The sequence below is a fragment of the Callithrix jacchus genome, chromosome 4, assembly GCF_049354715.1.
Source record: "Callithrix jacchus isolate 240 chromosome 4, calJac240_pri, whole genome shotgun sequence".
Classification (NCBI taxonomy): domain Eukaryota; kingdom Metazoa; phylum Chordata; class Mammalia; order Primates; family Cebidae; genus Callithrix; species Callithrix jacchus.
The window spans coordinates 68857081-68883193 of NC_133505.1; the positions used below are offsets into that span (position 1 = coordinate 68857081).

The window sequence follows — 26113 nt, forward strand, 5'->3', positions numbered from 1 at the left end:
GACATGTGGTCACCTTAGGCCTTCTTCAGTCAAGGAAGATGGCTGAATTGACCTTTCTCAGCTTACCTCCCAGCCCCTGAAATATATTACATTGTTTGCTCCCATTTCAGCTCCTTTGGTATTTTGTACACATGTATCTTAAAACCAGAGAAATAACTTTATACCTCTGCTGCCCTGTATAGTAAACATTAGCTACATGTAACTATCGGTCACTTGCAATGAGTCTCATCCTAATTCAGGTCTGCTATAAAATGCCCATTAGATTTTGAAGACTCAGTATAAAAGAAAGTTAAAAAATATTTGTTCAATTTTTTTTTTAATGTTGCTTATGTGCTGAGGTAATATTTTGGATATTTGTGGTTAAAATTTATGTGACTTTTTTTTGCCTTTTAAAAAAATGTCAACTTGAAAATTTAAGATTACATGTATGTCTTACATTATATTTCTGTTGGACAGAACAGGTTCTATAGTTGAAATAACTCAAAGACTGAAGATGGTAATTTTCTGTAAGGTTAAACTATTAATAAGAAATTACTCTGTCATTATGTTAATGTATAAAAAACATAGTTTTTCTTTTATAAAGCAAATATTACTTTAAACTTTGTGGCAATTATTAATACCTATTCTGTGAGTAAAATTATAGGTAAAGGTAAAAATCAGCCTCCCATGGAACAGTGAGGTTTTCCTTCACCATTCCCTAGTGTAGGTAGTTCTCAGGTTTGTGTGATGTTGGTTTGTTTTTCAAAGACTAGATTTTTTCTCCTGTACAGTTTTGTTTAGCATATTTTTCATTTCTTAAAACATTTTCTATGTATATTTTAAATTTAATATAACAATACTTAAAGTTGGGAATAGGTGGTCTGCTGTTTACCTACGAGTTTGTCAGGTTACTCCGCCTGAGGACCTCAACACTAGGCATCTTCATTTTAACAACTCCTTAATACTGAGGTCTTTTGAATTGCTTGCTAATAGTGTATCTCTGACTTATTTATATTGTGTTGTGTTATTGCTTAGGTTTACATTGTTTCTGTTGTATTCTAAATGTTTTAAAGCTTTTAAAATTTTGTTTTATGTATGCATTGTTCAAGTTTTTTACTTTAGTGATTGTGTGAGTATAGTAGCTTTAATTATCTTTATTGTTAAGCACCTTGACAGTGTTTAGTTGTATGCTTACTGTCTTTTAGTTTAGTTCAAATTCAGGAAAAACATTTATTGAATATTAACATGGTGGTTGCTGGAACTACAGTTACCTTCAAGGGTGTTATATTGGATGTGGAACTGACACGTGTCATTCTGTTAGACCTTTTTACTTAAAAAATTTCAGCCCAATTGTAATACTTTTATTCTTATTTCCTGTATATTGTAATAGTTTTATTCAAATTTAAAAAATTGATTTCTGTTGATATGAAAAATTAACTAGTGTTAAAAATCTCTTTAGTTTTGTCATACATTTCTTTTGCTAATAGAAGACTTTGTGCATCTTTATAAAGTACTTAGAAATTTTTTATGATATGGTATGTTTGTTTATGATTCTGTTATCTTTTAAGTGAACTTTTAAATTTAGGAACTTAAGTTACTTCCTAAATTTTCTGATATTAAAATTTGTTTACTACAATTATTTATCTTTGATTTCATAGCAGAATGTTTGTATATATGTGTAGTATATATGTTTTTAAGATATGTAAGAAAATATGTGGGGGAAACTTAATAAGGCTCTTCTGTTTAGGATTTTTAAAATTTCATTGTGCCATCTAGCAGGGGATTTATCTTGATTTCATCAAGGTTCCTTTGGCCCTTTGAGATATTTGGCTCACTAAAAAGCCCACACATTTTCTGAAAGCAAAATGGAAAACATTTTTGAAAAAAAAAATTAACTTTTTGTTAGATTTAAGAGAGAATTACAAAGAAGAAATCTTATTTATTTATTTATTTTCGGTAGAGACAGGGTGTTGCTATATTGCTCTAGCGGGTCTCTTTCCTGGCCTCAAGCCATCTTCCAGCTTCACACAATGCTGGGATTACAGGCATGAGCCACTGTGCTTGGCCTGGGAAATCTTACTGTAATTATTAATGAAAACCCTATGTGGACAGTAACTTTCAGCTGTTTATAAATAACTTCAGCCTTTTTTTTTTTTTTGGAAGACAGTCTCACTCTGTCATCAGGTGCCAGGCTGGAGGGCAGTGGCGCAATCTCGGCTCACTGCAACCTCCACCTCCCGGGTTCAAGCAGTTCTCCTGCCTCGGCCTTCCAAGTAGCTGGAACTACAGGAGTACGCCACCACGCCCAGCTAATTTTTTGTATTTTTTAGTAGGGATGGGATTTCACCATGTTGGCCTGGCTGGATGGTCTTTATCTCTTGACCTCGTGATCCGCCCGCCTCGGCTTCCCAGAGTTCTGGGATTACAAGCGTGAGCCAACGTGCCCGGCCATAACTTCAGCTTTTTATTGTAAAATAAAAACAACGTAGTTCTTGCCCAGATTGTTGTTCCTGGCACTTTAGGCTTTTACTAAGAGTTTTCATTGATGTCAAGCAGGGAAATAATCCTGTTTGTATTTCTTACAACAATAAAAGCTGTAGATTGTGGTTATTTTGTAACCTTACTGCTAAAATTAACTAGCAAAATAATTGCTACATTATCTTTTCTGTTATGTTGAACAAATTTGTTTTTTGTAGTTGTTGAAGACCATTTTTTCTGTTGACATAGTTTAGTGATTTGGATATATTTCAGCTGTCTCAAAAAAATCATAAAGTAGCATTAAAAGTCATGAAAATAAGAAACATAGAAGATTACATTTAGTGCTCTGTTGGATGCACAAAAATTGGGATGCCGACTGTTTTATTTTGAGAGAAAGCAGCCAGTATTCTTCTTTGAATGCTTTTGACTGTGTAAAGTATTACTTTATCTAACTGTAGTTTGCAGATGGTTTTTAGATGTGTCCAATAATACATTTTTTTTAACCTCCAGTGAATGAGCAATAGAGTATTTTCCCAAGTAATAGATTTGAGATACTGAATATACTGTTTATATATACCAATTGAGAATGTATTCAGAATCACTGAAATGGTGTGTGCTGACATTATCAGTATTATGAGGAAATGTTTGTTTTCTCTCTCATTTTGTAAACAAATGTGTTCCCTTTTTACATTGACAACTATGATTCGTGTGAAACAATCTCATGTTTACAATTCATTTCTTAATACTTATATTGAAAAGAAGTGTTCAATGGCTGTAAGTTGATATCTTTAGTTTTTTACGATATAGTTCAACGTTGTTTTAAGACCAAGAAAACAGACACACTGTAGAATCGTGTTTAGAGCAGCCTTTCATTCAAATAACAGTTTTATCTGTTACTGTAGGTTACTACTTGTAGCTACTGCATCCTTTAGTGAAACGAAGATGTCCTTTCAAGGCTACATTATGGCTAGCAAAATCATCATTCATTTAATTAAAAAAACCCCTCCTATAGTATGGTTTTTTGGAGATTAAGCAAATTAAAAAGTCATTGAACTCTTACAGGTATCCTTAATATTTGTGAAGAGTCGATTCATACTGTGTAATTGAGTGTATTTTCAACTAAAGGAAAATACCTGCATACATCACATGTTGCTTTTCTATCATAAATGACATTGATATGATATGATATCAAGCAGTGTTGTTTAATAGAAGAATTTTAGCTTGATTGCTTTCTTTTCAAGTATATATATAAATATACTTGTAATATATGTTAAGACTAGTTTTACAGTTAGTAAAACTATCAGTAATTTGATTTAGTTCCTTTTTGGCACATGAATTTTAAACTTTTAATCATACCTAGTTTGATGCTTCTTTATCACTAGACAGAATTCATCTATGTAATAATGGAAAAAAATTATATTGCACTTGTTGTGGAAAAAAAGGTTTAGTATACCAGTGTGTCACTGAGATTTGTTTAACAAGTTTTGGGTTTTATGGCTTCGTGTTTCTCTTGGACAGCATTTTCAGACAATACTTTGAACTAAACATAGTGGTTCTCTGGTCTAGTAAAATTCAGTTTTCAGATGTTTGTTATTTTACTCCCTATTTGTACTTTTTTGGGGAGTGGTGAGGCTATTTGTGCATACTAATTACATCTCTGAATCCAACTACACGTATTAGTTCTTTCTGTATTTGCACTGGAGTCTTCACTTTTTATTAGTATTCGTTGATTTTTTTAAAGCTTCAGTGAACCTTTTACACCATTAATTTTATTTTTGAGAATTGAGTTTTAAAAAATTACTTGTGTCACATAATTGTACACATTTATGGGGTACAGTGTGATACTTTTATGCATGTGTACAATGTGTAATGATCAAATTAGGTTAATTTGCATACTTATCACCTGAAATATTTGTCATTTCTTTGTCTTAGGTACATTTAAAAGCTGCCCTTCTAGCTATTTGAAAATGTACAATAAATTGTTGCAGTTATGCTTCAGTGTTAATAGAGTATTAGAATTTATTTCTCCTATCTAGCTGTAATTTTTTTCTATTTTCTTCTTCTTTTTGAGATGGAGTTTTTCTCTATCGTCCAGGCTAGAGTGTAGGGGCTGATCCTGGCCCACTGCAGCTTTCACCTACTGGGTTTAAGTGATTCTCTTGCCTCAACCTCCTTAGTAGTTTGGGATTACAGGTACCTGCCACAATGCCCAGCTAGTTTTTGCATTTTTAGCAGAGACCGTTTCACCACATTGACCAGGCTGCTCTTGAATTCCTGACCTCAAATGATCTGCCCACCTTGGCCTCCTGATGTGCTGGGATTACAGGTGTGAGCCACTGTGCCCTGTCTAGTTGTGATTTTGCATATGTTAACAAACTTTTGGCTATTTCCCCTGCTCCTTACCCTATCCCAACTCTAGTAATCACTATTGTACCCTTTACTTTTTTTTTTTTTGAGATGGAGTCTCAACTCTGTCGCCCAGGCTGGAGTGCTATGTCACTGTCTCGGCTCACTGCAGCCTCTGCCTTCTGGGTTCAAGTGACTCTCCTGCCTCAGCCTCCTGAGTAGTTGGTATTACAGGCATTAACTACCATGCCCGGCTGATTTTTTTGTTTTTAGTGGAGATGGGATTTCACAATGTTGGCCAGGCTGGTCTCTAACTCCTGATCCCGTGGTCCACCTACCTCGACCTCCCAAAGTGTTGGGATTACAGGAGTGAGCCACTACGCCTGCCTGTACCCTCTGACTATGAGCTCAACTTTATTGTTGCTATATATGAGTGAGAGCATGTGGTATTTATATTTCTGTGCCAGGCTTATTTCACTTAATGTCCCCTAAGCTCATCTGTGTTCCCATGATGGCAGAATTTTGTTCTTTTTTAGTGGTTAGTTAGTATTCCATTGTGTATACCTACTACATTTTCTTTATTCATCCACCTGTTGGTACACACTTAGGTAGATTTCATATTTTGGCTATTGTGAATAGTGCTGCAGTAAACATGGGAGTACGGAGATATTGATTTCTTTTCCTTTGGATATATTTGCCAAAAGTGGTGGAATTGCTAGATCATACGGTAGTTCTGTTCTTAGTTTTTTGAGGAACTTCCATACTGTTTTCCATAATGACAGTACTGATTGACATTCCCTCCTACAGTGTGTAAGAGTTCCCTTTTATCCACATTCTTGCCAGTGCTTATTTTTTATCTTTTTGTTAGTAGCCATTCTAAATCGGGTGAGATGATACCTCACTAGTTTTGATTGGCATTTCCCAGATGATTAGTAATGTCGAGCATTTTTTTCATATACTTGCTAGCCATTTGCATGTCTGTTTTGAAAGATGTCTATTCAGTTTATTTGCCTATTTAAAAAATTGGATTATTTGCTTTTTGTTGTTGTTGTTTGAGTTCCTTATATTTTCTGAATATTAATCATCTGTTGGATGGATCAGTTGCAGATATTTTTTCACATTCTATCGATTTCTCTTCACTCTGTTTATTATTTCCTTAGCTGTGCAGAGCTTTTTAGTTGGATCTAATCCCAGTTGTCTGCTTCTGCTTTTTTGCCTGTACGTTTGAGGTCTCTTTAAAATTATGCACACACCAATGTCCTGAAGCATTTCCCATTTTCTTCTAGTAGTTTCTTAGTTTTGGGTGTTACATTTAAGTCTTTAATCCATTTGAGTTGATTTTTGTATATGGAGGGAGATGGAGTTTAGTTTAGTTTCTTTCTTTTTTTTTTTTTTTGCACGTAAATGTACAGTTTTCCCAGTACCATTTATTGAAGAGATTATTCCTTCCCAAATGAATGTTTTGGTGCCTTTGTTGAAAATCAATTGGTTTTAAATATGTGGATTCATTTCTGGGTTTCTTATTCTGTTCCTTGGTCTTTGTCTTTGCTGTTAGGCCAGTACCATGTTGCATTGGTTATGACAGCTTTGTGTAATGTACTTTGAAGTCTGGTATTGTGATCGCTCCAGCTTTATTTTTATTTTTTTGCTCAGGATTATGTCAACTATTTAGTTTTTTGTTTTTTCCCCCCTGTGGTTCTATAGAGTCTTTAGGATTTTTTTTTCTGTTTCTGTAAAGATAGTTACTGGTATTTTGATAGGCGTTGTAATGAATCTATAGACTGCTTTTCGTAGGTAGTATGGTCATTTTCACAATATTAATTTTTCTAACCATGAACATTGAATGTCTTTCCATTTTTTTTGGTGTGTGTTCTCTTTAATCTCTGTTATTAGTTTTTTTGTAGTTGTCCTTGCAGAGATCTTTAACTTCTTGGTTAAATTTATTCCAAAGTGTTCTACAGTTTTTGGTGAGTAGGATTGCTTTCTTCATTTTTTTTTCCCACTATTTTATTTTGTTATATAGAAATGCTACTGACTTTCCCATGTTGATTTCGTATCCTGCAAGTGTTTAATGCATTTGTTTGTAAGTTTTAACAGTGCTGATATACAGTTTGACTTCTTTTCCAATTCACATACATTTTATTTTTTGTTTTTTTCTCTTGCTTAATTGCTTGGAAAAGGACTTCTAGTACCATGTTGAATGAAAGTGGGCATCCTTGTCTTGTTTCAGATGTTAGAGGAAAAACTTTCAACTTTTCCCCACTTAGTATGATGTTGGCTGTGGGTTTGTCATGCCTTTAATATGTTGAGATATTTTTCTTCTATACCTAACTTGTTGAGAATTTTTATTGTGAAGGGGTGTTAAATTTTAGCACTCGCTTTTTCTGTGTCTATTGAGATGATCATGTCGTTTTTGTTCTTCATTCTGTTGATGTGATGTATCACATATATTGATTTTATATGTTAAACCATTCTTGCATTCCTTGGATAAATGCTGCTTGATTGCGGTGAGTGATCTTTTCAGTGTGCTGTTAAATTCAGTTTGCTAGGATTTTTGTATTTATATTAATCTGGAATGTTGGCCTATAATTTTCTCTTTGTTGTGTTTTTGTCTGGTTTTGGTAATGGTAATGTTTGGTCTGGTTCTGGTCAGGGTAATGTTAGTCACATAGAATGCCTTAGAAAGAATTGCCTCCTCTTCAAATTTCTGGAAGAGTTTGAGAATTATTATTAGTTCTTTAAATGTTTGGCAGAATTCTGCAGAAGACTGGATCCTGGGCTTTTCTTTGATAGGACACTTCTTACTACAGAGAGAATCACGTTTGACAGGAAAAATACAAATTTAATACATGTAGGTATGCAAATGAGATAGAAATACATTGGTTAAGACAAAATACATACTTCTAATTAAATGTTAAACAAGATTAACAGATTAGTCTTGTGAGCATATGCATAACCTTTAAGAATAAAACTTAATTTCTGTAAGATTGATGATTAAGATTAAATATCATTCTGAGTTTTACGTAGAAGGGTTTAGATCAATGTGTAGTATGTTTTGAAGAGGTAACCGATAGAGATAAACGTTTCATAGAACTAGAGCTGTAACTTAGGGAAGAAGAGGAAAATGCTGAAAGGTCTAAAGTGTATGACCTAGTAGCTGCCATAGATGTTAGAAAGTTTTTCATATTGACAAGAACTTTGACTTCTTTATGAATAAAAGGGAAAGACCTAGGTTCATTAGGCAGCAGTTAGAGGGAGGCAGTTTAAGTGGCTAAAAGGAGGAATTTGTGGTTCCCCAAAATGGAATTATAGGTTCCCTGGGCATATGGGATTTTTTGCTTTTGCTGGATATGACCCTTTGACTGAGGTGTTTCATTGGGGATTCAGGCATCAGATAGTTATTTGCATTAGATGAACTTTGTTTTGATTTTTTTGAGATAGGGTGTCACTGTGTTCCCCAGGCTGGAGTGCACTGATACAATCTCAGCTCACTGCATCCTCTCCCTCCCAGGCTCAAGTGATCCTGTCACCTCAGCCTGCCTAGTTGTTGGGACTACTGGTGCATGTGCCATCATGCCCTGCTCATATTTGTATGTATATATATTTTTTGAGACGGAGTTTCGCTCTTGTTGCCCAGGCTGGAATGCAATGGTGTGATCTCAGCTCACTGCAATCTCTGCCTCCCGGGTTCAAGCAGTTCTGCTTCAGCCTCCCAAGTAGCTAGGAAAGATTAGAGATGCCTGTATCCCTCACTATCATATTCCTCACTACACCTGGCTAATTTTCTGTGTTTTTAGTAGAGATGAGGTTTCTTCATATTGGACAGTCCAGTCTCAAACTCCTGATCTCAGGTGATCCACCTGCCTCTGCCTCCCAAAGTGCTGGCCACCCATGCCTGGACTATTTTTGTATTTTTTGTAGAGACAGGGTTTCATCATGTTTTCAAGACCACCTGGTCTTGAACTCCAGAGATCAAAATTTCTGGGATTACAGGTGTGAGCCACTGCACCTGGCTTTAGGTGACATCTTAAAGTCTGTTCCAACCTAAATTATCCATGAAACTGTTACTTCTTTTAATGAAAAAAAAATAAAAATTAGTTATGTTCACTTTAGTCCTGAGTCCTATTTGTAGGCTTTATGTATTTCATAGATTCTTTAAATTATATGCAGTATAGCTTAAAAGCACAGTGATAACTATATTTATGTAAGCAGCTTTAATTACTCTTAGTTCAGTTTGTTGTCATTTTAGTTCTAGTGCTTTTTCTGGGATATAGACTGTTGTTCCATGTAGACATTTCTTCTTTTTCTATTGCCATGTCGGAGTTTTGCTCCATTGCCCAGGCTGGTCTTGGACTCCTGGGCTCAAGCCGTTCTACTGCCTTGGCCTCCCAAAGTTCTGGGATTGCAAGCATGAGCCACCATGCCTGGCCTTGCTTTAGACATTTCGAATAGACTATGCAGTTCTTTTCAGATATTTTTCCATAGTAATTGCTGTAGCCATCCTTAATAACAGAAATAGCAGTTGAACTCAACATATAATCTTTTATCGTTAGCACTAAAATATCCTTTTTCTAAATTCAGAAAATCCAGAGTAGGGAATTTCTGTTCCAGGCCAGAGCTTTCCAATCTAAGTCTTTATTTTGCATATTCTGTGGCTTTTCTGTTTTAATTCTACTTGCTTTCATTTATTTTTGCTTTCCTTAGCTTGACATAATATAAAACTGAATATATCTTAGTTGTACTTTGCATTGACTATTAATTTTTTTTCTTTTTTTTTGAGATAGAGTTTTGCTCTTGTTGCCCGGCCTGGAGTGCAGTGGCACGATCTCTGCTCACCATCACCTCTGCCTCCCAGGTTCAAGTGATTCTCCTGCCTCAGCATTCCTAGTATCTGGGAATATAGGCATGTGCCACCAAACCTGGCTAATTTTTTGTATTTTTAGTAGAGACGTACTTTCTCCATGTTGGTTAGGCTGGTCTCTTAACTCCCGATCTCAGGTGATCTGCCTGCCTCGACCTCCCAAAGTGCTGGGATTACAAGCGTGAGTCACAGTAGCCCAGTGTCTTTTTAACTTACAATGTGAAATACAATTAATCTTGTCTTCATTACTGTATCTCTGATATTTTTTTGTTTCTTCATCTATTGCTTAAATTTATTCCATGGTTATTCCTGAAAACCTTAAAAAAACTCAGCAAAACCAAGAAACAAACCTTGGACCAAGACTAGAACAGTTTTTATTCTAGTACAGTTGCTGTGTCTGTATATGTGTATAAACTTGCATTTCTGTACTGTTATAACAGACTTTTTCCACGATCTTGAGCATACTGTCGGTCTATTGAATTCATTTTTCCCCTGGAGATTTGTTGCCTAGAGCCGCCTGTCTGGGTTTGTTGTCATTATCTGTGCATGTTATACATCTTCTGTCTCTCAGCTTTACTGCTCTCCTTGATTAGAGCTATTGTTTCCCTGTATTTCATCTTTTTTTTTTTTTTAAATCCATATTCTCATTCTTTGTTGAAGTCCTTGGTAATTTTCTAATGCCCTCATACTTGACTAATGATTTGCTTTTATGTAGAATCCAAAGTTGAATATCACTTTTTCCTCAAATTTTAACGCATTGTTTTTTAGCCTTCTAACATTTAATGTTGCTGCTGTTGTTGCCTTATACTTACAAGTCTTGTTACATTGTTAGGTTGCCTTTCCTCCAGCCCAGCTTTAGGATCTTCTCTTGACCTTTTGATGTTCTGAAATTGTAGTGATGTATCTGCATTAGTTTTTTATTTACTTTCCTGGGTGGGCCTTTTCAATTTGGAGCATGTTCTCTTCAACTCTGGGAAATTTTCTTGTGTTTTCTCTGCAAACTCCTGGAAGACAGGTGTATCCTGTGCTTTTAACCCATTTCTTGCATTTTTCCAACATTTTTGCTTTATGTCTTTCTAGATATTTATTGCCATATTTTCCACCTCTTTGAATATTTCATATTGACAAATATTTTACTGTTTCTAAGAATTCTTTCATGTATTCTACTTACTTCATTTTTTTAGTAGTATTCTATTTTCATACGGATATACAGTTGACTTTTGAATAACGTGGGATTTAGGGGCACAAAACCCCCATTCCTTGCATTCAGAAATTCACGTATAACTTTTATCTTCCCCCAAACTTAACTAGTAATAGCCTGTGTTGACTGGAAGCCTTCCTGATAGCAGAAACAGCTGATTAACACATTTGTATATGTTAGGTGTGTTATATACTGTATCTTACAATAAAGTATCCTAGAGAAATGTCGTTAAGAAAATCATCAGAAAGAGAAAATGTATTTAATATTCATTAAGTGGAAGTGGATCATTAAAAAAGTTTTCATTCTCCTTATCTTCATGTTGAACAGGCTGAGGAGGAGAGAAAGGGGAGGGGCTGGTGGCTAGTCCTGTCGCCCGGGTGGCAGAGGTAGAAGAAAATTGATGTGTAAGTGGACCTGCACAGTTCAAACTCATGTTGTTCAGGGGTCAACTGAATAAGTGTCTCTTTATAGTCTGAATTAATTTTTCTATTTGTTTATTTTGATCTTACTCACATTACTGCATTCTTCCCCAAAGGTCAGATTAATTTTGGTTGTTAATGTTTACAGTGAATAAGAAATCTAGTCAAGTTCTGTGGGATAAGTAGGCTTTAGATAGATAGCTTGAGGTTTTTTTGAAAACCACGGTACCTTAGCATTAGGTGGTAACTGTCCTTCTTCCCTCAGTTCATTCAACTTGAGTTTAGGGTTAAGAAAATATTTTCTCTTACTTGGCATTTAATGCTTGGTTGTAGGCCTTGCTGGGTATTGAAGTTGGGGAAGAGATGAGGCTGACCTCTCAGTATTAAGGCTTTCAGTTAATCTTTATGTCTAGCCCAGCTGACTACTTATGCCATCTATCATTTCATTTTTAGGGATTCTAAAAGTGTTGGACAAGGTTGTTCACAACCTCTTAAACTTCAGCTGCTTTGGACTCTGGGCTATGACTTTTTCATGCTCTGTTTTTAGTAATCTCTTCTATTCACTTTTCTATTAATCTCCTAGAAATGTGTTTAAATCTTTTATTTGCTTTTTTGGTCTTCCTTTTTATTCACTTTGTTGTTACGGTTTTTTACCTTCTATTCCTTTTCTTTTTAATGGGATTTGGGGGTGAGGAGAGAAGATAAAGATGTATGAAGTCTGCCACATTGAACTAGTGACTCTTTTAAATGAAGTCATAGTAAATAAAATTTCTGGCATCCAGTAATTCTTACTTAGGGATTTTGGAACCCTGTCCATTATTACCTTGTCTTTGTCAGTGTTAAGTTTTACCTTGATGTTTCTTTCTTTCATGGTGAGTTTGCAGTACTTTCTTTGCTTTCAGAATTTTTCACCTGTTAGAAATATTAATCTTGTGTTAGTATTAGAGCTATTAACAGACTTCTCTGAGTTTGCATGGTTCTCCAGAGAAACAGAACTAATGTGTGTGTGTGTGTGTGTGTGTGTGTGTGTGTTTATAGTGAGACAGGGAGAACGAGAGATTGGCTTGCATGAATGTGGAGACTGGCTGGCAAGCCCGAAGTCTGCAGGGTAGGCTGGTAGGCTGGAGACCTAAGGAAGATTCGATGTTGCAGTTCAAGTCCAAAGGCATTTTGGAAGCAGAATTTCTCTTATTCAGGGGACCTCCATTTTTGTCTCTGAAGGCCTTCACCTAACTGGTTGTGGCCGATCCACATTGCGGAGAGTAATCTTTTTTACTCATAGTCTTTTGGTTGAAATGCTATTTTAAAAATACTTTCACAGCAACATTTAGATTGGTGTTTGACTAAATATTGGGGTATCGTGTCCTAGCTAGGTTGTCATATACAATGAACCATCTCTCATCCCAAAAAAATGGGTGTGAGTTAATTAATTTGATTTAGCCATTCCACAGTGTATTCATATTTCAAAATGTTTTGTACACGGTAAACATATATTGTTGTTAACTAAATAATTAAAAAAATCAAATTAACTATCACAGCAAGGTCAGAAAACCTCAGAACATAATAAATTGTTCTTTGAACTCCTGTTTTATATATATGTTGTCATCAATCTAGTGTTAATCTTAGGATTTTTGAGAAAGTGATTTCGAGATGAGTTTGTAGGCAGATACAGCTTAAAAAGAAAGCCCCTAGCTCATTTCTCATAAGGGATTATATGTAAAGGAAATTTTAAAAATAGTTAACATGTGTGGATTTTAATGTACCAAATACTGGACAAAACTACTTTGCTAGCGCTATCTTACTAAATCTTCGCAAAAACTTTAAGAGCTGTAGAATACTACAGGTTGAGTATCCCTTATCTGAAATGCTTGGGACCAGAGGTGTTTCAGATTTTGGATTTTTTTTTTTTTAAAGTTTGGAATATTTGCCTTATACTTCCTGGTTCAGTAAGCCTGCCTAATCTGAATATCCCAGATCCAAAATGCTCTAATGAGCATATCTTTTAGAATGTCATTTTGGTGTTCAAAAAGTTTTGTATTTTGATTTTTGGGTTAGGGATACTCAGCCTGTACTGTTATTCTCATTTTATAGCCCAGTAAACTGAAGTTTTGAGAATGGTTAATTTCCCAAGGTTACTAATATGTGAGTCATAGTACTTGGATTGCAATGCATCTTAAATATTTTTTGCCTTCAAGTACATAAATGCCATTAGGAACAATGCTCTAAATTGGTTATGAAGTTTTGTTTAGCTTTGTAGTTAGCAAGATTAGCATGAGTTTTTATTTTTTTAATTCTAGTGTGTGTATGTTTCTTTTTAGTTCTGTTTTTGAAAGAACAAAGATAGCTCTCTTTCCTGTTTAAAGAGTATGTGTGTTTGTAGGAAAGATGTGCGAGTACCTGAAATGGCTCTTAATTTTTAAAGACCAAGAGAGTTAAAGAGAAAAACAATCATTGGCCAATGATTTAGTTAATCTTGAATACCAGAGAAATCCTCAAAAGGTGTGCCTTTGATACATGCCAACAGGTAGACATGTATTGCAAGCTACTCAAACCCTTCTGTATCAGATGAAGTTGATTCAAGATGGAATGCAATTTCATGTAAGAAAAAATCTCTAACTTCATACTAATTTTACAGTTGAAGAAATTGTAGCTTAGGAATAAACATTAACTTGGAGAATTTTTTTTATACAGATGAGCTGATTTTGGCTTTATTCATTTATTGAATGTCTGTTTATGCCAGCTAATATTCTAGGCAGTGGACATACAATGTTGAATAAAACAAAACTTGATCTGTTCCTGATGGAGCTTAAAGTTAGGTATAGAAATAAATTTTCTTCTGATTTTTCCAGGATGTTTAGTAAGGCTAGTTATTTAACATAAACTTACTGGGAGAGGTTATGTGCCCTGAGTTTTCAGTGTTTTTTGAGCTTTCTTGCTCAGTATGGCAAGAATGCAAGGTCCTGACTATTTTCCTGGATGGTTTGTAATTGCAGCAAGCAGCATTGAAGGATGATGTTCACATTTGCTCTCTCACCCCTACCTCTTACCTCAGACAGACAGCTGGCTTGCTTACTGCTCACTCTAAAAGGCAATGCATTCTCGACACTGGTCTTCTCCTGTGTTTCAGCCCCACTGTGTGTGTAGGCATCTATGTAGGCATACCTGTGTTGTCCCTGTGGAACTTGAGGAGACTAGGAAAAATTGTCATTATGCTGCTTGCTGTGTCATGGATGGCACAGCAAGAGAAAGAGTTCTTTCTCTTTTACCCAGTAGCCTTGTGTCTTCTATCAGTGAACATGAATCAGTAATAGGCTAGTTTGTTAGTTTGTGAGTAGGGTAAAAATCCCAGACCCTTTACAGTTCTTGCTGTTCTGAACGTTACTGTGTTTAATCAGGAATTATTCATGGGGGTTTAACAATACTTTAATTATTAAAGAATTAAAGATATTTTAACTTAAATAATTTACCTCTAGGAACGCAGGGATTGCAGCTATGTATGTTGTTCGTACAGGCACTAGAATAGTGGGTATTTAGTAAATTTTGACTGGAAAAAAGAGGAGAAGGAAAAAGTGGGACCAGATAATGGGACTAGAAGTTAAGAAAATAAAATGTGTGTTACAGGTGGGGTTCAACTTCACCTGTCAGATTTATAGCAATTACTGTTGAAGAGGAAACATTCCAAGGTGAAGAATACAGTATCTTGAATGTAAAAACAAATTTAGTATTCATAAAAAGGAAAACTATTTTTGACACTAAAACTGGGAAAAAATTTCAGTCAGTGTGGTATGAAAAAGAAAATCCTTAACATAATTTCAACGAACATAGGGCCTTTTCTCATATCCTTCAGTATATATTTCAGTGTGAGCAGTATTACAGAGACTAACATTATGGTCTGACTAATCTAATCCCAGGATAGATTTTAAGTTACTTTTCGAACAGCCTACCTTGGATATCAGTTCTCACTAGATTTTTAAATATATTGATAAGAAGATGAGTCAAATGATACTATCTGAGAACTGCTGAGAATGTAATTAGCCTTTTGTTTTCTTTTGTTGTAGAGATAAGTTTTATTAATCATGAGGGCTGGGTATGAGATTGCATAAATTTAGGCTCTGTTAGAACTGTTTGTTAGAATAGGAGGCTGTTCTGCTGTCCTAGAGCAGGTGTCCCCAAACTAGCTGGCTAACCTCGGTTTCTCCAAATCATAGACCAAGGCATCCTCAGCCTCCCTGGCTGCCCATCTCTCATTTCCTCAGCCTCCTGGCTGACTTCAGAAACACTTTCTGTACTGTAGACTCTGTATTATTTTTCTAGTCTCTGTTGCCATCATGGATTTACTTCCCATAGCTTGTAATTTACTGAGTCATCATATTGACTCAGAATTTTCGGTCTTGGTTTTAGTTAGGATTAGGCTTAGCTGAGAGTGATAGAAAACTCTAGATAACAGTGGTATAAAGAAAATTTTTTTTGTCATGCAGTAGCTCAGAAGGAAGTGACTGAGAGCTGGTATGGAGTTGAGAAGTGCTGGGGATCTAAGCTCCTCCCTTGCACTATCATGTGTGATCACTAATTCCACCTTTATTGCATAGTTGGATATGGCCCTATTTGCCTGTCAAATATTAATTCCACTCAGTAAAAAAGGGGAGGGAAAGGTAATATCTCCTTAATTTAAAACCATATCCTGAAAGTTTTGTATGTTCATTTCCCAATTGGCCACACACACCTTAGTAACCACATCTAGTAATAAGGTAGATTGAAAAGTGGTTTTTTTTGTTTGTTTTTTTTTTTAATGAGTAACCATGTACCCATAAAATAGGAATTCCAGTAAATGAGGAAGAATGGCTGAATGGATATTGGGCAACAGCTAACAGTTTCAAGTACAATTTCTGTATAGTTAACTCCTCGAGGAATCTAAAATCAATACCTTTTCCTACCTCACTGGTCATCTTGAGACTCAGGTTTGATGACTTGGCTTTTTTTTTCTTTGTTTTTTTGAGACCGAGTCTCTCTCTTGCCTGGCTGGAGTACAGTGGTGGAACCTCTGTTCACTGCAACCTCTGCCTCCCAGGTTCAATTGATCTTTCTGCCTCAGCCTCCCAAGTAGCTGGGGCTACAGGTGTGTGCCATCACGCCCAGCTAATTTTTGTATTCTTAGTAGAGATGGGGTTTTACCATGTTGGTTGGGATGGTCTTGATATCTTGACCTCATGATCTGCCAGCCTCCGCCTCCCAAAGTGCTGGGATTACAGGCCTGAGCCACCGTGCCTGGCCGACTACTTGGCGTTTTTCCAAAGCTCATCCTGCCTCACTTGTCAAAGACCTCCAGGCTGTGTATCTGTATTTCCTCCTTAACAAATGGGACTTGGAAATCAAATAAAGTCCATGTCTCTGTTCATAGAGCATGATCATTTGCTCGTATCAGAAATTTTAGAGGGAGATTAAATTCTTGTATTGTTTCACTGTGAAGGAGATGGGTGTCAAAATTGCTACTTGTGTACTGGAGATACTTCATTAAGGTAAGTTATCTAATTTTTTTTTACTGTACATGTTTATATGTAAGACATTTGAGTGTATACCAGTATTTTTATGTGTATTTATTGTCTGACTGTTCTACTTATCAATGCATTTTGTATAACAAATACAGCAGATAGTACATATTTTAAAATGTTGAGCCATAGATAAAATATTTATACTCTTCAAATTATTAAGTAAAATTATTAGTTGTATAAGAACTTACTTGGAATGCATTATGATTGCACATGCTTTGAATAAATTGACATGTATCCATCATTACTGGTGGTAGTCTGATTAAGTGTTAAGTTTGATTTCTTTTTAGTTTTTAAGTTAGCAGTTAATCACAGATTGTCTACTCCTTTATATACACCCCGTTAGGATTACACCCCTTAGGAAACCATTTTCTTAATGTATAAAGTCTAATAAAAGCTGCTATCAGGGTGTCTTTTGAAACAGTAATCAATTTAGAGGCAGTACCTTTTTAATATATACTGTTTCTCTGTATGTTTGTTCATAAAGAGTTTTGAACACCTGACAGACCTTGACTTTTAGTCCTCATGAGGTCAGGTAACATCTAGTAAAAGTAAATGTTTGTAACTTACTCTGGGTACTGACATTATCCTTGAGTTCTTAGTTTCTTATTCATATGTATATATATATATATATATATATTTGCTTAGTTGTTGTCAGCCATTTTTTTTCTTTTAAAATGTTCCCTTATGTTTTAGAGTCATTCCTGGGTATCCAGGGAGGATTGGTTCCAGGACTTTTCCCTGCTGCAATAACAATATGTTCAAGTCTCTGATATAAAATGGTGTAGTATTTGCATATAACCTGTGCACATCCTCCCATATATTTTAAATCATCTTTGAATTATACCTAATACAACATAAATGCTAAGTAAATAGTTGTGGTGCCATATTGTTTAGGGAATAATGACAAGAAAAAAAGTCTGTACATATATCATACAGACATAATTGTCACCTCCTTTTTTTTTTTTTGAGATGGAGTCTTTTACCCAGGCTGGAGTGCAGAGGCATAATCTCAGCTCACTGCTGCCTCCCAGGTTCAAGCCATTCTCCTGCCTCAGTGTCTCAAGTTGCTGGGATTACAGGCATGCACCACCACACCCAGCTACTTTTTGTATTTTTAGTAGAGACAGGGTTTCACCGTGTTGGCCAGGCTGGTCTCAAACTCCTGACTTCAAGTGATCTGCCTTGCCTTGGCCTCCCAAAATGCTAAGATTGCAGAGATGGGATCTCCCTATGTTGCCCAGGCTGGTCTTGAACTCCTGGGCTCAGGCAATCCTTCTACCTTGGCCTTCGAAAGTGCTGGGATTCAGCCTTCCCAAATATTTTTGATTTGCCGTTGGTGGCATTCACATACGCAGAACCAACAGATTTGGAGGATTGACTCCAAAAAGTTGTATGTCCTTTTAAAAGACAATTTAAGTAAATTTTAGAACAAAGTAGACTAAATCAGATATATGCTATTTAGATAATGTGGTTAAGGATACTTTTTATTTTAAGCTTTAAAAAAATTTTGAATTTTGTATTTTGAAAATTTAAAACATACTGAAAAATAGTACAGTATACTTACATTTAGTCATTACCAGTATTCAACAGCTGTTAATATTTTACTCTTTTTGTGATATTAATTAGTTTATCAGTTCATCCAGTCTATCCATTTAGTTGAACTTCATCATATATGCCCCCAAAAAGGACTTTTGCATACCATTACTACACCTAAGAGAAAATTTCCAAGTATTATCTAATATTCTTTTCATATTCAAATTTATTATTTGTCCCCAAGCTATTATTTTCACCTGGTTTGTAAACTCAGGTTGTAATCAAGGACCTAGTTTGGCAGTAGGTTGTATTTCTCAAGTCTCTGCATTCCTTTTTCCATTAATACATTTTGAAGAGGTAAGATGCCTCTTAGCAACATCCTGAGTTTTAGATTTTTTAAGTTGTTGGTATTTTCTGCATATGGGAAAGGAGGTTTAAAAGCTTGATTAGAGACAAACATATTTGGCATTCAGAAAACCTCATAGGTGAAGTTGTGTAATGTCATATCCTAGAATGTTGATCATCTGACTCGATGTTAAATTGGATTACTGGGTTAAGGTGGAGAGAGCAAAATCTCTTCCTAAATATTTCAGATGGCATATCGTCTGCAGAGGTACAGCATTGGCAATATGAAAACATTTAGTTTCTCATCAGCCTTTTTAACGTTTTTACGTATCCATTGATGATACTCGCTGGAATCACTTGTGGCAAAGTGATGGCTTTCTAAGTCTAACTTTTCTTTTACATTTATTTGCTGGCATTCTGGTAAGGGAAAATTTCTTTCATTACCTGGTTGTTTACAGTTCCTACTGAAGAGGCAGATTAGAAGGAAAGAATGAACATTGCAAAGTTAGGACTTGGAGGAGTGATCTTTGAGAGTAAGGAGTTGGTGAAATGATGACTTCTAACGCCAGAGGTAGCAAATGATGGGCTTAAGTGATCCTCCTGCCTCAGGAGGATCCCAGATAGGTATGGTCCCCAATAGCTGGGACCACAGGTTCGTACCGTCACACCTGCTAATTTTCTTTATTTTTCATTTTAGTATAGATGGGTCTCTCAGTGTTGCTCAGGCTGGTCTTGAACTCCTGGGCTCAAGTGATTCTCCCACCTGAGCTTCCCAAGGGGCTGGAATTATAGGCATGAGCCACTGTGCCTGGCCCTCTTTCCTTTTTGATGGTTATAATGAGTTCATAGATTACGAAAATATTAATGTGTCACATTGCTTTTTTCTTTTGTTGCTCAAATTTTTTTAACCAAATCAGCTCACATGTAGTCAGTGAGATGGACTTCTAAATGTGTGTTCCATTGTATAGTTTTGTTACTATTATAGAGTTAGAAAGGTTCTAAAAGTACATGCTGATGTTTTTTTGCATTCTGTGATTTTTAATTTTGCTCTCAGAATATTTTCCTCTGTTACGTGTATAATTACAATCAATTTTAGTATAAGACTTCTTGATATGTAACTTCCAAAAAGCACATGAAATATGTAAAAGGAGGTCACCTTGGAAATTAACTGATCGGTTGTTAAGGTTGGGGAGAAAATTTTTTCCTTAAGGAAAAAATTCAGCTTAAGACTGAATGTTGATGAAATGCTTTAAATTAAATTTGATACACACTGGTGACAGGAAAATTGTCAAGTAAGTGACCTTGGATAGTGGACAAAGCAGTCTTGGCTTTAATATGGAAACATTCTTGTGATGACTTAGGAAAATAATTATTGCAAATAAATTAAATCTTGAAGAAACTGACATTTAAAAAACTATATTGATCTTCCTTTTTAAAGCAATATAGTGACCATAATTTAGCTTTTAACTGTTGATTTAGTAGTCTTGGGAAATTGTAGTATTATTTATTAGCAACATCCTTAGGTACCGTTTTTGTAGGTAAGGCCTTTGGTCCCTGTATTAACTGGGCCTGGGAAAAATATACTTGGAAAAAATTTCTTTTGAATGATGTGTTTCTTCTCTTTTTATTGTACTCTTAGTACCTACTAGTTTATCTTTCTCAAATATCTAGAATATTTGATCCATTCATCTAATTGAGAGGCCAGGAAACTGAGTTACTAGAAATGTGTGAAATAAAAATAAGGGACTACACTCTTATAGAGGTGTGTATATATGTAAAACACATATACAGAAATAAACTGTATTAAAGTAATTGTTCTTCGAGGCTTTCTATATACTTTATTTTTCTTGAGGAAGGCTCTAGAGTTGGAAAGTTAACTGAAATGATCTTGATGTAAGGCATTACCCATTCTAAACTGTTCATAAGAGGCCAGAAAGCCTTATGGATGATAACAGGAAGCATTTACTGACTTCTAAACCTACATTATAGAATGGAGCAAGATACGTTTTACTAGAAATACAGTTGTTTGAAGGCTAAATACATATACTATTATTTTTTCCCTCATTATGTTATGATCTTTACCTAGGTGTGTTTATCAGTATATTTATATTTATCAGAATTCTCTTCTTGTATTTTCCAAGTTCTAAGAATTCTCCTGTGTTTTCTAAATTTATTGCAGTGTTGACAATTTTTTTTCTATTAAGGTTCATGCCTTTAATCTCCTTAATATACTTGACCAAAGTTCCTTTTATAAATCCTTTTTTTTTTTTGAGACAGCGTTTCACTCTTGTTACCCAGGCTGGAGTGCAATGGTGCTATCTCGGCTCACCGCAACCTCCGCCTCCTGGGTTCAGGCAATTCTCCTGCCTCAGCCTCCTGAGTAGCTGGGATTACAGGCGTGCGCCACATGCCCAGCTAATTTTTGGTATTTTTAGTAGAGACGGCGTTTCACCATGTTGACCAGGATGGTCTCGATCTCTTGACCTCGTGATCCACCCGCCTCGGCCTCCCAAAGTGCTGGGATTACAGGCGTGAGCCACCGCGCCCGGCCTATAAATCCTTTTTTATACTGTTTTAAAAAGAGACTTCAGTTCCTAGGCAAAAATGCCCGGCCTATAAATCCTTTTTTATACTCTTTGAAAAAGAGACTTCGGTTCCTAGGCAAAAATGCTACTAATTGTATCTTTTTGAATAAGCAGGGTTTTTTTTTTGTTTTTTTGTTTTTAAATTTGGTTATTCTACGTGTGGATGCTTCTTCTCATCACTACTGTGATGGAGTGGAGGTGTTTTATTCTGTTTCTTTTAATTGCTGAGGATAACTTAATGATTCGAGTCTAGTTGAATAGGGAGGTTCTCATCTCTTGAGATAGAGCTATGATATTTTTATATGCACTCATGCGTTTGTTCATTTAAGCTGTGTTTTAAGACTGAATGTTTTATGTCCAACTGCTGTTGTAGCACTATTGATGTATCAGAAAACAAAAGAATAACAAATTCCTGCTCTTGTGGAGTTTATATTCTATTTAGTGGAACATATAGTACCATAAATCTTTTCCTGGCCTGCTACAGATTAGGGTTGTTGATTGTTTAACTCATTTTCCGGGTCTCTCTTACTGAAAAAAATATGTAATTCCGTAACAACTCTTTGTGTGGTCCTGTTTGTGTCTGTTTTTTCATATATTTGAGTAAATGCAACTGAAATGTTACACAACAAAGTGCCTAGTTGGGAATTGACTTATTAGAATGTGAATCTCAGTGATTAATAGTGAGATTTATATTATAAGTTGGTTGAGTTGCTTGCTTTTTGTTTTTTTTTTTAAAACATATTCCTGTTTTACAGTAACATGATTTTCATTAAATAACATTCCAGGTTATCAGCAATTCACAACAATTGTAGGTATAATGATTTGCTTTGAGATAAAAGTGATTGGTATTGTACTATTTGTTTAACAAATATTTATTGCGTAACTGTCATATGTCATACTGTTTCCACTGCTGGAGGTTGGAGTGGTGTTTGAGACAAAGTCCTTGCCCTCATGGAGCTTGCAAGTATTAGACTAGTGCAAAAGTAATTGCAGCTTTGGCCATTACTTTCAATGGGAAGAACTGTGATTACTTTTGCATCATCTTAATAAATTGTAAGGTGACAGAAAATGTCTGTTTTTTTTTTTTTGTGGCAGAGATCATGGTTTATTTGACTTGGGCTAGTGAGGGCAGGCCTCTCTGTAACATTGAGAAAAGCTGTATGCTGAGATAAATATAGTGGCCAGCCTTTTGAAAATCCTAGGCAAGTAAAGTACGTTCCAAGCAGAGATATGGCAAATGAACTGTACTCAAAATGATGTTTAGTTAATACTTTTATTAGATTAAAGTAATTCACTGTTACTAAATAGTTCTAGTATCTCCGAAAGTTGTGTTTACTTGCTTATATTAATATTTACAGTTTTTTAACGAACCAAGTCTGTAATTAGTGGACTGTGTAAGTAAATGAACTATGAGACAATAACTTTCTCATGTGCTATTGCATCAGAAAAATTCTAAGAAATAAAAATAATATTTAAACAATTAAGCAATTCCAAAAGTGTTCTCCCCTTCCCCACAGACACATGTACTCATATCAACAGAGTGTACGCCTTATCTCACTGTAGGTTTTCCAGACTTGGTTCGTGGGTGGCCAAGTGCCTCTTCTCTGCCTGTTTTTATGCATATAGGGCAGACAGATCTAATTCAAATGAAAATTTGGAATGTATATTTTTATATTTTTCTTGATTTCATAATGTTGCTTCATAGGTTAAAAAAATACTTTTATACACTTTTAGCTTTTATGATGATGTCCTATATTTAGATACTCCTTTAATGAAATTACAAGATCATGTTTTATGGTTAGGTTTCTACTGCTGTGTTTTCCACAGGTATGGTTGTGGCTACATGATAGGATTGTTAAAGCAAACTAAATATGCCTGAGGAAGCATTACTGTATATTTGAGTGATTGTGGATGAGCTCTTCTAACCAAGCTTAATAGACAGACAAGGTTGGAAACCTAACTTGGGAGTATATGCCTGTAACAATAGCTGAATTTTGGCCAATCCTGGCAGCCACACTTCGACCACCGAGACTGCTGTGTTGTTCACACTGTGTTCACATAAGGCAAACGCCAATCTGTAACCAATCCAGCTGTTTCTGTACCTTACTGCCACTTTCTGTACGTCACTTCCCTTCTGTTTTTTTGTCTATGAATTTGTTCTGACCATGAGGCATCCCAGGAGTCTCTCTGAATCTGTTCTGATTTTGGGGGCTGCCAAGTTCATGAGTCTTTCAGTGCTCAGTTAAGCTCCTTTAAATTTATTTCTCCTGAAGTTTTTCTTTTAACACTATATTATTCTTTGTTTTGTCTGTGCTTTGGAGAATTTTTTTTAATGTCAACTATCTTGCATTACCAAATGTGCAGGATTAACACTTTAACCTGGCTACAGAAGACATAGCATCTCTAAAAAGCTGAAGTATGGAGGTGCAGGCCCAATAAATATTGTCTCTTAGAAAAGGATCGAAAAGAATATAGATACCTGCTTAAATATTTTTTGTTTTTAAATAAAATTTTCCAGTGTTGCAGAAAAAATATCCCAAAGTGATTTCAGTTCATAAAAAAAAAAAAACACAGCATTAGGCACTCCGTGCTGCCTTATAAACCCCAACTCAGGATAACCATAGGAGAAAATCAATCCCTGCAACATTAAAAAAAAAAATCACCCTTTCTTCTCATCCTTCTCATCTCTCATCTTTGACTGCTTATTCTGTGAAACACTTAATAACAGGATAAGCAAAACCCAGCTCACTTCCCTTAGCCTCTTGTCTGTTTCTTAAGATTGATCCTTCACCTCCACAACAATTAGGAAATTGATCTCTAATTTCTGGGTCAGATTTCTAGAAACTTGCAAAACATCCCTATGTTTTCTTCAAGGTTGGGCCTGATGGTTCCTTGAAAAATCGGGGGGCAGGGTACCTTCTTGACACTGGAATGTTTGCCAGGCCCTTTCTAAGCAAAAGCATCCCAACACCTTACAACTGAAAGTCTAACCCAGGTAAGAACAAGGAGCAAATAGGCACCAAACTGTGGCTGTATCAAAAAGGTGACTATCTCCTGCTTTTAACCATAAAGGTAAGGGAGTTGACAGGAGCCAAGTATTTGACCTTATCTGTCTTTAGAGTTTCCATAGTTTGGGCTAAAACCATATTGCAGAGAAAAACATTCAGTCACAGGATGGGGTGGCCTTTGCTCTATCTGGCTGGATAAAGCTGCCATTCCTGGGTAGCCAAATTCATTGCTCATTTATAGAAGCTTTTTTTCCCTTATGCAACGTACTTAAGAATTAATAGGGAAATTAAAAATTTGACTTAATAACAGACAAACTTAAAGATATACAAAAAGACAGTATATAAATCCATATTCAGGCTATTTTAGTAACCATGTTTCTTTTAAAAATCTGAAATTAGTGCTAGTGAGTTTTTATTGAGACTTAATATGAAGCTTTTTCCGCTGTAAATCTATATTTTTGGAAAGTCATTTGATGATATCTATTTGAGTAAAATGAATACACACAGACACACACACACATCATCTTTGACTTAAGTGAATCTGTGTTTTAAAAGGTATTATAAAGGAAGAGAGGAAAAAAGCATTATTTATAGCATTGTTTATAGTTTTTCTAATTAAGAACATGATATCTACAAGGATAAATTCATTCCCAAGTAGTTAATTTTATGTAACATACAACTTGATGGAGTGTATCATTCCTCAGCCTCTTTTTGGAGTAAATCTGTGACTCATCCATGAAGGAAAGAACTCTCATCAGAGGGTGGCCAAATAGAAACTGGTGGTCTTTTACAGTGTTAGACGGGAAAGCTGTAGGGGTTCTGGTAAGAGGTGGTATTCCCATATTTTTTTAAATTATACTCAAAAAACATGAGCCCTTTGAAGCAGATGTCTATCCTATATTATTGTGATGCTACGCAGATATCATGCTCTTTTTCCCCTTCAAGTCTGATACTTAATGCCAACTTTATGATAGAGGAAATAACTGACTTAGAAGTATAATAGTTGAGCTAACTTTCACGTTTGTGATGCCTATGTAATTAATGTATTCCAAATGTTTAGAGCTCCCCCCGTTCCTGATTTGTAATTCTTCCCCTTTATATGGTATTAAAGCGATTTAAATAAATCTCTGTTCTTGAGCATTGCAATAAATTTAACTCTGAATGGTTTGATTTGTTCTCCTTATCTCATTTGCCTCCTGTTTTCAAAATGATAGGTTTAAATTAAATAGTTGGAGTTAAAAATATTATCAATGCCAGGAGGAATTCACTTAAGCAAGTTTAATTAGGGCAATTTGGAGTTGGGATAGGAGGAATTTTAATGTGATGTAATTTCTGAGTGTGATCATGGATTTTATGCCAAAATTTCAAAACCCTTTGGGGTTAAATTTATTCCATTTCTCAACAGTAGGAATTGATTTAAATCACTTTAATATCCCACAGAAGGAATAATTAAGGCAGGACTAGTAGGGAATTTTTCACATTTGTTATGTGATAATTACGCTGGCAGCATAAAGGTCAAACCCAGCTTAACTCCTAGGTTAGTTATTTCCTCTATTATAAAGTAGACATTAAGTATCAGACTTAGGGGCAAGGGAATGAGAATGGTACCCTAGTACCTAGTTCTGGAATATAGGAGGGAGGAAAATACATACCAGAGGTGCTTCTGTTGTTGGGTTTCTTGTTCAACATGAGAGCTCTGGAAACTGAAGGCAATGTAGAGCTTGATTTAATGTAGAAATGGATTGAAGGATGTATGTTCCCAGGAGGAGCGGGAGTTCAAAAAAAGATGCATGCTTGGAAATCTTCCCT

At 35.5% G+C, this 26113-nt stretch overlaps 1 protein-coding gene across 11 annotated transcripts in view; it reads left to right on the forward strand.

Moving 5' to 3' along the window:
- PHF3 (PHD finger protein 3) overlaps positions 1-26113 on the forward strand; it is an 82918-nt gene that overhangs the window by 11195 nt on the left and 45610 nt on the right. The window lies entirely within an intron of this gene.